Source organism: Piliocolobus tephrosceles, chromosome 4 (assembly GCF_002776525.5).
Source record: "Piliocolobus tephrosceles isolate RC106 chromosome 4, ASM277652v3, whole genome shotgun sequence".
Taxonomy (NCBI): Eukaryota; Metazoa; Chordata; class Mammalia; order Primates; family Cercopithecidae; genus Piliocolobus; species Piliocolobus tephrosceles.
This window is the reverse complement of record NC_045437.1, coordinates 174,200,793-174,214,661: the sequence shown is the minus strand read 5'-3', so window position 1 is coordinate 174,214,661 and position 13,869 is coordinate 174,200,793. Positions and strand designations below refer to the sequence as shown.

The 13,869-nt window shown below is 36.4% G+C and overlaps 1 long non-coding RNA gene across 1 annotated transcript in view; it reads right to left on the bottom strand.

Moving 5' to 3' along the window:
• Nucleotides 1-5,539, bottom strand: part of LOC111527845 — a 28,976-nt gene extending 23,437 nt beyond the window's left edge. The window contains exon 1 of the long non-coding RNA XR_002726797.2: nt 5,354-5,539. This is a non-coding gene — a long non-coding RNA (uncharacterized LOC111527845). The remainder of the gene's footprint in view (nt 1-5,353) is intronic.
• Nucleotides 5,540-13,869: the final 8,330 nt, after the last annotated feature.

Sequence of the window (13,869 nt, the reverse complement as noted above, 5' to 3'; positions counted from 1 at the left end):
AGAGGAGACAAAACAAAAAAAGAATAAAAACAAAGAAGCATGCCTGCAGGACCTAGAAAATAGTCTCAAGAGAGCAAATCTAAGAGTTATTGGTCTTAAAGAGGAGGTGGGATAGAAAGTTTATTGAAAGAAAAGTTTATTCAAAGGGAGAACTTCCCAGACCTAGAGAAAGATAGCAATATCCAAGTACAAAAAGGTTATACAATGCCAAGCACGTTTAACGCAAAGATTACCTCAAGGCATTTAATAACCAAACTCCTAAAGATCAAGAGTAAAAAAAGGACCCCAAAAGCAACAAGAGAAAAGAAACAAATAACATACAGTGGAGCTCCAATACATCCGGCAGCAGACTTTGCAGTAGAAACCTTACAGGCCCAGAGAGGGTAGCATGACATACTTGAAATTCTGAAAGCAAATAACTTTTACCCTAGAATAGTATGTTGGGTGAAAATATCCTTCAAATATGAAGGAGAAATAAAGACTTTCTCAGACAAACAAAGCTGAGGATTTCATCAATATCAGACCTGTCCTACAAGAAATGCTAAAGAGAGTATTTCAATCTGAAAGAAAAAGATGTTAATGAACAATAAAAAATCATCTGAAGGCACAAAACTCACTGGTAATAGTAAGTACACAAAAAAATCACAAAGTATTATCACACTGTAATTATGGTGTGTAAACTACAATGATCTTGGGTAGAAAGAGAACCAATCTTTTTGATGAAGCAATCAAAAATAATAACTATAGTAACTTTTCAAGAATATACAGTACAATAAGATATAGAGACAATAAAAGTTAAAATGGATGAAGCTAATATGTATAGTATTTATTAGTTCCTTTTGCCTATTTGTTTGCTATTCGTTTATGCAAACAGGATTACATTTTTGTTTTAAAATAATGGATTATAAGATACTCTTTGCAAGCCTCATGGTAACCTCAAATTAAAAAATACACAACAGATAAACCAAAAAATAATGAGCAAGAAATTAAATCATACCACCAGAAAAAAATTAGCTTCACTAAAAGCAAGACAGGAATGAAAGAAAGAAGGAAGAGAAGATCACACATACACACACACAAAAGCAGAAAACAAATAAAATGGCAGGAGTAAAGTCCTTACTTATCAATAATAACATTGAATATAAATGAACTAAACTCTCCAATCAAAAGACATAGACTGGCTGAAGGGATAAGAAAAACAACAACAACAACAAAAAACAAGACCCAGTGATATGTTACCTACAAGAAACACAGTTCGCCAGGCTGGGTGCAGTGACTCATGCCTGTAGTCCCAGCATTTTGGGAGGCTGAGGCAGGCAGATCACGAGGTCAGGAGTTCGAGACCAGCCTGGCCAACATAGTGAAACCCCATCTCTACTAAAATTACAAAAATTGGCCAGGTGTGGCCCCAGTTACTCGAGAGGCTGAGGCAGGAGAATCACTTGATCCCAGGAGGCAGAGGTTGCAATGAGCTGAGATTATGCCACTGCACTCCAGCCTGGAAGACAGAGTCAGACTCCATCTGAAAAAAAAAAAAAAAAAAAAAAAGAAACACATGTCACCTATACGAGCACACATAAACAGAAAATAAAGTAAAGAGATGGAAAAGATATTCTATATCAGTGAAACCAAAGCAGAGCAAGAGTATCTGTATTTATATCAGACGAAATAGATTTAGAAACAAAAACTATAGGAATAGACAAAGAAGGTCTCTATATAATGATAAAGGAATTAATTCACCAAAAGGATATGACCATTGTAAACATATATGCACCAAACACTGGAGCACCCAGATATGTAAAACAAATATTGTTAGAGTTAAAAAAGAGATAGTCCCAGCCGAGCGTGGTGGCTCACGCCTGTAATCCCAGCACTTTGGGAGGCTGAGGCGGGTGGATCACAAGGTCAGGAGATCCAGACCATCCTGGCTAACACGATGAAACCCCGTCTCTACTAAAAAATACAAAAAATTAGCCTGGCGAGGTGGCAGCGCCTGTAGTCCCAGCTATTCGGGAGGCTGAGGCAGGAGAATGGCGGGAACCCGGGAGGCGGAGCTTGCAGTGAGCTGAGATCCGGCCACTGCAAAAAAAAAAAAAGAGATAGACCCAAAGACAGTAACAGCTGGAGATTTTAACACCCCACTTGTGGAATCAGATAGACCTTCCAGACAGAAAATCAACAAAGAAGCATCAAATTTAATCTGCACTATAAACCAAATGGACCTAATAGATATTTATAGAAGGTTTTACCCAACAGCTGCAGAATAAAATTATTCCTCAGTACATCAACCATTCTCAAGGATAGACTATATGTTAGATCACAAAACATTCAAAAAATTTTGAATAATATCACACATTTTCTCTGACCATGATGGAATAAAACTAGAAATCAATAGCAAGAGGAATTTTGGAAATTATACAGACACATGGAAATCAAACAATATGTTCCTGAATGACCAGTTGGTCAATAAAGAAATTAAGAAAGAATTTGAAAAATTTCTTGAAACAAATAATAATGGAAACACACATACCAAAATCTGTGGGATACAATGAAAGCAGTGCTAAAAGGAACTTTATAGCTATAAGTGCCTTCATCAAAAAGCAAAAAAAAATTCAAATAAACAACCTAATAATGCATACTAAAGAACTAGAAAAGTGAGAGCAAACCAAACCTAAAATTAGTAGAAGAAGGAAATAATAAAGATCAGAGCAGAAATAAATGAATTTGAAATGAAGAAAACAATACGAAAGGATAATGAAAGAAAAAGCTGGTCTTTTAAAGATAAGCAAAATTGACAAACCTTTAGCCAGACTAAGAAAAAAGGGAGAAGATCCAAATCAATAAAATCAGAGATGAAAAAGGAGATATTACTACTCACACTACATAAATTCAGTAAAGTTGCAGGATACAGAATGAAAATACAAAAATCAGTTGCATTTCTATATGCCAACAGTGAACAATCTGAAAAGAAATCAAGAAAATAATTCCATTTACAATAGCCACAAGTAAAAGAGAATACCTAGGAATTAACTTAATCAAAAAAGCAAAAGATCTCTACAATGAAAACTATAAGACATTGATGTAAGAAACTGAAAAAGACACAAGAAAGTGGAAAAACATTTTTATGTTCATGGATTAGAAGAATTAATATTGTTAAAATATCCATACTTCTCAAAGCAATATATATTTAATTCAATCCTTATGAAAATACCAATGACATTCTTCACAGAAATAGAAAAAATTTCCAAAATTTATATGAAACTAAAAAGACCCAGAATATCCAAAAGCACCTTAAGCAAAAAGAACAAAATTGGAGGAATCACATTGCCTGACTTTAAATTATACTACAGAGCTATAGTAACCAAAACAGAATGGTACTAGCATTAAAATAGACATATAGATTAGCGGAACAGAATAAAGAACCCAGAGATAAATCCATATATCTACAGCGAACTCATTTTTGACAAAGATGAAAAGAACATACATTGAGGAAAGGACAGTTTCTTCAATAAATGGTGCTGGGAAAAATGAGTATCCATATGCAGAAGAATTAAACTAGACTCCTACCTCTTGCCATATATACAAATCAAATTAAAATAGATTAAAGATTTAAATATAAGACATTCAACTATGAAACTATTACAATAAAACATTGGGAAAACTCTCCAGAACATTGATCTGGGCAAACATTTCTTAAGTAATATCCCACAAGCACAGGCACCCAAAGCAAAAATGGACAAATGGGATCACATTAAGTTAAAAAGCTCCTGCACATCAAAGGGCACAATCAACCAAGCGAAGAGACAATCACAGAATGGGAGAAAATATTTGCAAACTACCCATCTGACAAGAAATTAGTAACCAGGATACATAAGGAACTCAAACAATTCTACAGGAAAAAGTCTAATAATCCAATTAAAAATGGGCAAAAAAATTTGAACAGACATTTCTCAAAATAAGACATAGAAATGTCAAACAGACATATGAAAAGGTGCTCAACATCACTGATCATCAGAGAAATGCAAATCAAAACTACAATGAAATATTATCTCACCCCAGGTAAAATGGCTGATATCCAAAAGACAGGCAATAACAAATCCTGGCAAGAATGTGGAGAAAAGGAAACCCTTGTACACTGTTGATGGGAATATAAATTAGTACAACCACTATGAAGGTTCCTCAAAAAACTAAAAATAGAGTTACTTTATGATCTGGCAATCCCACTCCCAGGTATATACCCAAAATAAAAGAAATCAGGATATCGAAGAGATATCTGCACTCTCATGTTTGTTGCAGCACTATTCACAATAGCCAAGATTTGGAAGCAACTTAAGAGCCCATCAACAGACGAATGGATAAAGACAACGTGGTGCATATACACAGTGAAGTACTGCAAAGCCATAAAAAGAATGAGATCCTGTCATTTAAAACAACATGGATGGAACTTGATTGAGGTTATTATATCAAGTGAAATAAGCCAGGCACAGAAAGATAGACTTCACATGTTCTCACTTATTTGTGGGAGCTAGAAACTAATATAATTGAACTCATGAAGACAGAGTAGAAGGATGGTTATTAGAGGGCGTGAAGGGTAGTGAAAAGTGGCGGGGGGTGGGAGTTGAAATGGTTAATGGGTACAAAAAGTTAGAAAGAATGAATAAGACCTAGTATTTGCTAGTACAACAGGGTGACTATAGTCAAAAATAATTTAATTGTACATTTAAAAATAACTAAAAGTGTATAATTGGATTGTTTGTAACACCAAGGATAAATGTTTGAGGTGATGGATACCCTACTTGCCCTGATGTAATTTTTATGCATTGCATGCCTACATCAAAATATCCTGTGTAATCTGTAAATATATGCAGGTACTATGTACCCACAAACATTTTTTAATCAGAAAACAATGCCAAAGAAAGAAATACTGGCAACTAATGATCTCAAGCCACAATGCTAAACCCTGTCCTAGCTCTGTCCTCAGTCAGCAGTTGATTTTTGACCTGACTTCACTGAGAAAATCCAAGTCATTGCAGAAGCAAACCCTTAACCCACTCTCCTAGCCACAAATAAATACATCTCATTTGCAGCTTACCCTCGTTATCTTCTTTCATGCTTTCTCAGTAAAAGAGCTGTCATTCCTTCAGAAAAAGACTAATTTATCCACTTAAGTTTTGATCCTGTCCCCCTACTCCACCTGGGGTAGCTTTATTGACCATTCTCTCTTTTCTTCATGACTTCATGACTTACCTGTTCCACTAACTCATTCTTCCACAGTAAATATTTAGTAAACACCCAATTTTTGCTCCACAACACATTTTCTGGGAAAATCTCTGCATGTCTTAGAAAATGCCACCTGTAATGACAAGGTGGCAGTGTCCTCTGCCATGGTCTTACATAATCCTGTATGCCAGTCACAGTTAATTTTCCAGGAAATATTCCTGGGAATAAAGCAAAGGTGAGACCCCCAAAGTCCTGAGAGTTGATTCACAGGTGACACAGCTTCAGAAAAATATCAAAACTCTTCCCCTGAGAGAATCAGGTGAGCTGGTTTGTTGTTCTAAACAGAGGAGAGAAGAAAACCAAAAACAGAGAAGAGAATCAAGAGGAGAAGCAAGATGAAGACCAGCTAGTGCAAGGTGAAGAGTGTTAGCCAAACTCCCAGGTTGTGGAGGAGGGGAGGAGAAGAGGAGAAGGCAAGGAGAGAGATGGGTGAAGACTATTTTAAGCACAGAAACTTATTCCTTTATTTGAAAGTGTTTGTTTGCTGTCATATCACTCCTCTGTCTTCCCATAAATCTTCATGAAACATTTTTCTGAGGGGACTTTGTTGTTGATGATTTTATAAGAAGGCAGAGGCTCACTCACATCTGCATTGCTGTAGCACAGCACAGAGATCTCTCACACGAAAGAGAGAATCAAAAGAAAGAGGTCATGAGATTGTAACATGTGGCCCACTTGCATTCCACCCCCAGAAATTTATAGAAATTATGGGAAGAGATTTGAACTTACAGAAGGCATGTAATCAAGTCAATCTTACTATTTTCTCTAAAAAGACAGAAAGAAGGCTGTGATGATGCTGTCATATGTCCAAGTACAAAATGGTAACTCACAGATAGTTCTAAAGCAGTGATTCTCAAAATAAAATCTGTCAAACATGAATGGGACTTGAGGCTCCTTTTCTTGTAAGTCTTTGACCCTTATGGGTGGCTAATGCATAATTATATAAACTTATATCACTGAGTAAATACTAAGGGTTCTTAAATTGGGTGGTCGTAATATAAAATTCGTCAGTTGCCAGAGTTTACTGAAAACTCTATTACAAAGCATCTGGCTGCCACGGAATGCTATAAAATTCCCATTGTGCCTGTTGTCCAGAAAGATTTCCATAATTCTCAGACTGAACTATATTATCTGCACCATCAATGTTAGCACGAGTGGGTCACGGTTTCAATTGCTGCTATTCCTGAACTAATAAATATAAATTAATAAGTTTTACTTTTGTGGATCATTTTGTTTTTGTGTAGTTGCTGCAATGTTACCATTTTGATTTTAATTTTGGCCCTCTGCAAGTCTTTGTTATCGTCAAGTTCTTCTTTCCAGTGGGAGATAGGAACAGCTCGTGTAGATAGGCTGTGGCACCTTTTGTCCTACATTGTCAGAAGTTTAAGCAATTTAAAAGCTACAAAATTTAGTAGCTTTCGGTAATGGCTTTGTAAGCAGTTTTTCATTCTGTGCTTCAAATAGACTGATGCTGGAGAATAGGGAAGTTGTGTTCAGTTTCACTTTGGAAAAGTTGGTAACCACAGTCTGTTGCATCCTTTCATTTGTTTGTCTAGGTTCAGTGGTAATGTCTCCTCTTTTATTCCTGATTTTAGTAAGTTTAGTCTTCTGTATTCTTTTCTTGACCACCTAAAGATTTTCCAATTTTTGTTAATCTTTTCAAAGACACAACTTTTGGTTTTATCATTACCTTTCTTCTGCTTGTTTTAGATTTAGCTGCTCTAGAGTGTTTTAAGGTGCTCCCAGTGGTTAGGCTGTTGATATGAGCTCTTATTTCTTTTTTAATACAGGCATTTACAAATTTGCCTTTATGCATTAGTTTCATGGCATCCCATATGTTTTAGTACATTATGCCTTTATTTTCATTCATCTTAGAATATTTTTAATTTCTCTTTTGATTTCTTCTTTAATCCATTGGTATTTAGAACTGTCATTTAACTTCTACATATTTGTAAGTTCCAATTTTTTTCTGTTATTGATTTCTAATTTTATTGTGTTGTGATTGGAGAACATATTTTGTATTATTTCAGTCCTTTTACATTTATGTTTTATGGCATAACACGTAGTTTGTACTAGAAAATGGTTCATAGGCACTTGAGAAGAATATATATTCTGCTGATTTGAGGTGTTCAATAGAGCATCTGTTAGTCCTGGTGGGTTTATAGTGTTGTGGGAGTCTTCTTGAACTAGTCTGCTGAGTTGTTCTATCCATTATTTTTTACAGAGATAAATGACTTTATCATTCACAGCGCAACAAGCAGCATAAGCATCCCCACATTTACTTTGGTTTCCCACAGAACAATGTGAAGCAGGTCAGGCTATTCATGAGGGTTTCAACCTCATGATTCAATTACCTCCTAAAGGTCCACCTCCAAACACCATCATACTAGGGATGAGGGCTTTAACATATAAATTTTGGGAAGACACGAACATTAACTTCAAAGCACATCACTATCCTTTTTTTTGTTTTGTTTTGTTTTACACAATACAATACACAATACAATATCTCAAACTATTTCTGTTTTTTAAATCACCCAATCCCTTTGCAAGCCACGCATTTTGGATTTCACTGAGACTCCTGAATCCAAGGGATCCTTTGCTTTCTTATTTAACTTGTTACTCTCATAAATTTTCATACTCATGACAACTTCCTCCTTCTTGAGACTATTCCCCCTAGTTTTTTCTAAAATGAAATACTTATACCTTCCTTCTTCCTGCTTCTTCCCTTCTCTTCCTTTTATTGAAATATAATTCATATAACATGAAATTAATCATTTTAAAGTGTATAATTTTTAATATATTCATTTTATTGTACAACCATTACCACATGTAATTCCACCACATTTCCATCATCCCCAAAAGAAACCTTATACCCATTAGCAGTCAGTCTTAATTTTCTCCTGCCATCATCCTTGGAAAATCCTCACCTACTCTCTGTTCTACGAATTTGTCTATTTCAGATATTCCATATACATTAAATTATACAGTATATGTGTATGGTTTTTGTGACTAGCTTTTTTCACTTAGCATGATACTTTCCAGGTTCATCTGTGTTGTAGCATGTACTGGTAGACATTTCTTTTTAAAGTTGAATAATACTGCATTGTATGGATATGCTATGTTTTGTTTACCCATTCATCAGTTGATGGACACCTGGGTTGTATCTGTTTTTTTGGCTATTAGATAATGCTGCTGTGACATCTGTGTGAATGTTTTCATTTATTTTGGGTTATACTCATTATTGAAAATAGATTATTGAAGTTTCCATGAATTATTGTTGTCTATTTCTCCCTTTAATTCTGTCAGTTTTTCTCTATGTATTTTGGTCTTTGTTGTTAGGTACTTATAAGTTTTCATTGTTTTATCTTCCCGGTGGGTTGACCATAAAATATCAACCTTTATCTTTAGTAATTTTTTTTACTGTGAGTTTTGTTTAATATCATGTAGCCACTCCAACTGTCTTTGGTTGCTATTTGCATCATACATCTTTTTCCATATTTTATTTTCAACCTATTTGTATGTTTGAATCTAAAGTATGTTTATTATGGACAGGATATGGTTGGCCCATCTTGTTTTTTATTGGATTGTTTAGTTTATTCACATTTAATGTTACTACTGATATAATTGGATTTACATCTGACATTCTACTTTTTGTTTTCTACATGCTTCATCTCTTTTTCCTGATCTCCTCTACTGTTTTCTTTTGATTTAATTGAATATTTTTAGTATAACATTTTAATTCTTTAAAATAATTTTTTAATTTTTTTCATTATTTTCATAGTAGCAGACTTAGCATATGCATTTTAACACTTCAGAATCTACTTCTAGGTTTATGCCAACTTAATTTTATCTTCTTCCCCCTTTTTGTGTTAGGATTGTTATATATAACACATACATATCATATAATGTATAAATGTAATATATATCTATTCCAAGTGTTATCTACCTATCTATGTATCTGTCTGTCTATTTATCCATCTATCATCTATCTATCTGTCTCAGCTTTCCTCTTCCAGTGGATCTGTGAACAATACTGACTTGTCCTGGCATTGATGTGTGATAATGTACACTCGACTGTAAACCTCAGGCAGACAGAGACCATGTCCATAGTGTTTCCTGCTATAGCCACTGAGTTACCACACTTGATAAAGTAGAAGCAATAATGCATAGTGTTTAAAAGTGCCACCTATAGTCCAAGAGACCTCGATATGCAGTGTCTCTGCTATCTACTAGTGTAGTGACATCCAGCATGTTACATAGCTTCTCTGTGCCTCATTTTCCTCATCTATCTGTGATATTGTAATGCTGTCATTCTTATTACTTGTCTGACACATTGTTCGTGTTCAGAGCTATTCCCTTTTATCTTATCTGTTGGAGAAGTTAACTGAAGCATCAGCACAATCCAGCCCATTATTTTACTTTTATGCAATGAATGTTTGAGGTTTTGACCATTTTTTTTTCCTTCCCATTTGGTACCCATTTTTTAACATTAAAAACAAAACAAAACAGAATTAAAGTTTCAGAAAGAAACAAAATTCATGACGAGATCAGTTTTCAGTTGTTTAGTGGCCTTTTGGTCACAGCCAGAAATGCCCAAGCTAAGAGCCCACCTGTGATCACTGACAGCCCCCACCTCAGGCAGCTTGACTTTCCTCAGCCCCGATTTGGGGTTTTGCATTTGTTTGATCACTATTTATGAATATATTCAGAATATTTCTTTTTCTGATCTATAAAGTATAAATACTTTTCCTGTCCCTTAACTTTTAACCTTTTCTTGCATTTTAATTTTCCTGAGGATATTGTCAATACTAATTGTAAGTCTCATTTAATTTGCTTCATAACTATATGGAGTTTAACTAAATAGGGTAACTATATTTACTCTCCAGGGCAATTCTGACTTTAGATTTGCCCTTGGCTGGTTTCAGATGTTTGATGACCCTCCTTTGTGTTTCTATTTGAGAACTCCTTTGTGTCTGTCTAGCTCCACAGATGTATTACCAGGCTTCATGCACTGACTGGGGAGGCGTTGACCGTTGGCTGTCTTCCAGATGAGGGTGCTTGCTTGTCTTCCTGGATGTCACCAGCTTTCTAGTATTATCTGTAGCCCAAGAGTCCTCACTCTCTTCTCTCACCTAGGAACAGATACCTCTCGTTTGCTTCTGGTCCATGGGAATGGGATGGAATGGAAAAAAGGAGCTGATCTGCATGGCTCCTCCTCCTCCCATCCCTGAGCAATTACCCTTTTGGTTGCCTCAGGGTCCAGCTGCTTCACTGCCTGCCACCTCTGAGACTGGGGCATCTCAGGAGCCCTGATACCTTTTGCCACAACATCATTGCATAGGTCTGGTGTATGACTCTTTCTGCCTTCTATCTTCCAGGACTTTTTCAGCCTCTGATTCACTACGGCAACTCCAACTCTTGTTCCAACACAGGTATAGAGTTTTTAAAAATTATTTTCTCTTGTCATGTCTAAAAATTTCAAATACAAGACAGAGACTCCTTTGCTTTACACATTTGCTTGACTATTTCCTTCCCTCAATCACCTGATATTTTTATTCTAATCTACTGGTAACATCCTTTAGGCATTGGCTCAGGTGCTGAGATGGTGTGTGGCTCTCTGAAATCATAAAGCAAAATTTTATATGTCTGTAAACACTTGCATTTTCCTACAGCACAGGCTGCTAATTCCTGTTTTCAAAGAAAGCCATGAACCAAAGAGTCTAATGATTGCACAAAAACAAAAGACAGTAAGACAATGATTTCGCAGTTTCAAGTCTTGCCTGGAATTTTAGATTTCCTTTCAAATTCCTTTCAAATTTTAGGATCTGATTACTTTTGAACAAGGGAGTAAAAAGAGAGAATCTGCTACAGCCTCAGCTGATTTTCCACATAGGTTTGGAACTGCTTTATGGGAATAATCTATGTCGTCACTTTTAGTCAAACCAGAAGAGAGAGGAAAGATAAGAAGTTAAGAATCCAGTCAAGGTAAGCCTGAGCCAGCAGCACCCTAGAATCCCACAGCACGCACTCAGCCCCTACAGTGGCCAGCAGCCCGGGTGTTAGTTGCTTTTCCTTCTCAACCCTTTGTCTCCCTTGGCAATGACTTCTTAGAGAGGTCTCCCTGTAGAAGTGATTGCAATTGCAAATTAAGAAAATGGACGAGAGAAAATAATTATTTTCTTCCGTTCTTCAAATAAGGCCTGAGGTTAAGCATATGAGAGAACAAAATAAACCAATTCCAGCATGTAAATGATCAGCATCTATTTTAATAGCTGCACTTGGGATTCTGTAAATATAATGAATAGGGGGTCAAGTAGTATGTGGCTTTTGAAAACCATTTAATGGATCCTTATCATCAGCCTACAAACAGGATCTGAATGGTCTGGATAATGGGACACAATTTAGGGATTGAGGGAAAAACTAACTTTGCTAATCTCTAGAACAATCAACAAAATCTCTGGAATTTATAAATAAGAGTGGAGAGAAAGATGAACTGCCAGAAAGCTGTTATTCCTCTGCTTGGCTTTTAGCAGAGGCTGAGGAATTTGTTTGGGTTGTTTGGGAAATTCTTGTGGTACTTATAATGTAATCAGGCAGAGGTTTTCCTCTTTTAATATATCTCTGCTTGCCTGCCAAATGCTAATGATTGCTGGACGCCAATTGTATACAGGAGTTGTTAAATGAGTTTCCCTTCACATTTCCTCTGGGGGTGTTTAAAACGGTGAGGAATCTGTCAAGAAGTATGCTGTAGAAAGCAACAAATCCCCAGTCTCCTTTCTACTCTGGAGGTACTGAGTTGAAAAAGAGGCCAGGGTTCTTCAGACTCCACACTTTCCTGACATCGCCCAGAACCTTGGCGAGGTTGCAAAGTCTTCAGGGGCCTAACCAAAGACTCTGGGATGGAGGTTCACTAGGTCCAGGAAAGCTTTCGCAGCTCGAAGACTTCTGCTTCTCTTAACTACTTCCCTCTGTTCTCCATCCCTAAACCCTGTCAACCACTAATCTGTTTTCCATTCCTAACACCCTGTCCCTTCAGAAATGTTATATAAATGGAATCATATAGTACCTAACCTTTTAGATTAGCTTTTTTCACTCAGTATAATTCCCTGGAGAGTCATCCAAGTTGTGTCCCATTTCAACAGTATTCCATGGTGTGTATGCACCACAGCTTGTTTAGTGACTCACCTATCCAATTCGGGTTGTTATGAATAAAGCTGCTATGTGAACATAAGTTTCCATTCCTTTGGACTGAATGCCCAAGAGTACAATTGCTGGGTTGTAAGCTTTAGTTTTATAGGAAATTGTCAAATTATTTTCCAGTGTGGTTGTGCCAGTTTACATTCCTACCAGCAGCAGTTGGATCCAGTTTTTCCATGACCTGATCAGTGTTTTCACTGTTCTTTATTTTAGCCATTCTGATACGTGTGCAATCACATTTAACTATTTAACTGTGATTTTAATTTTTATTTTTCTTATGGCAAATGATATTGAACATCTTTTCGTGTATACCTTTTGACCACTTTCTAGTTGGATTGGTTGTTTTTAGTGCTGAGTTTTGAGATTTCTTTATACGTTCTAGATAACTGGTCCTTTGTTGAATTCATGTAATATTTAATATGTTGCTCAGAAATACATGATTACATTTTCACTGTGAAAATAATACAATATTTAGCATCAAAATTTGAAAGTCCTCCTCCCACCCTGCTATCTAATTTCACTCATGCCACTAAGGGTCACCTTTTTTTCCCCAATTTTTAAAAATCGTGTTAAAAATACACAACATAAGATTTACTATCTTACTCATTTTTAAGCATAGTCCAGTGGTATTAAATACATTCATAATGTTGTATAACTATCACCACCATTCATCTCCAGAACTCTACCATCTTGTAAAATTAGAACTCTATTAAATAACAACCCCCTTTTGCCCTCTCCCATTATCCCCTAGCAATCACCATTCCACTGTCTCTCTTATAATTTTGATCACTCTAAGTTCTCTCATACAAGAGACTGTGACTGGCTTGCTTTGCTAAGCACAATGTCCTCAAAGTTCAACCATGTTATAGCATATGTCAAAATTTTCTTCCTTTTTAAGGTTAAATAGGCCGGGCGCGGTGGCTCAAGCCTGTAATCCCAGCACTTTGGGAGGCCGAGACGGGCGGATCACGAGGTCAGGAGATCGAGACCATCCTGGCTAACACGGTGAAACCCCGTCTCTACTAAAAAAAAGTACAAAAAACTAGCCAGGTGAGGTGGCGGCGCCTGTAGTCCCAGCTACCTGGGAGGCTGAGGCAGGAGAATGGCGTAAACCCGGGAGGCAGAGCTTGCAGTGAGCTGAGATCCAGCCACTGCACTCCAGCCTGGGCGACAGAGCGAGACTCCATCTCAAAAAAAAAAAAAAAAAAAGGTTAAATAGTATTCTATTGAATGCAGATACCACATTTTGTTTATCCATTCTTCTGTCCATGGACACTTGGAACACTTCCATGTTTTCACCAGTATGAATAATATTTGGTGGGAAGACTCAGAAGTAGAATTTGTGGAACACACGGTAATTCTATTTTTAATTTTTTAGGAACTGCTATACTA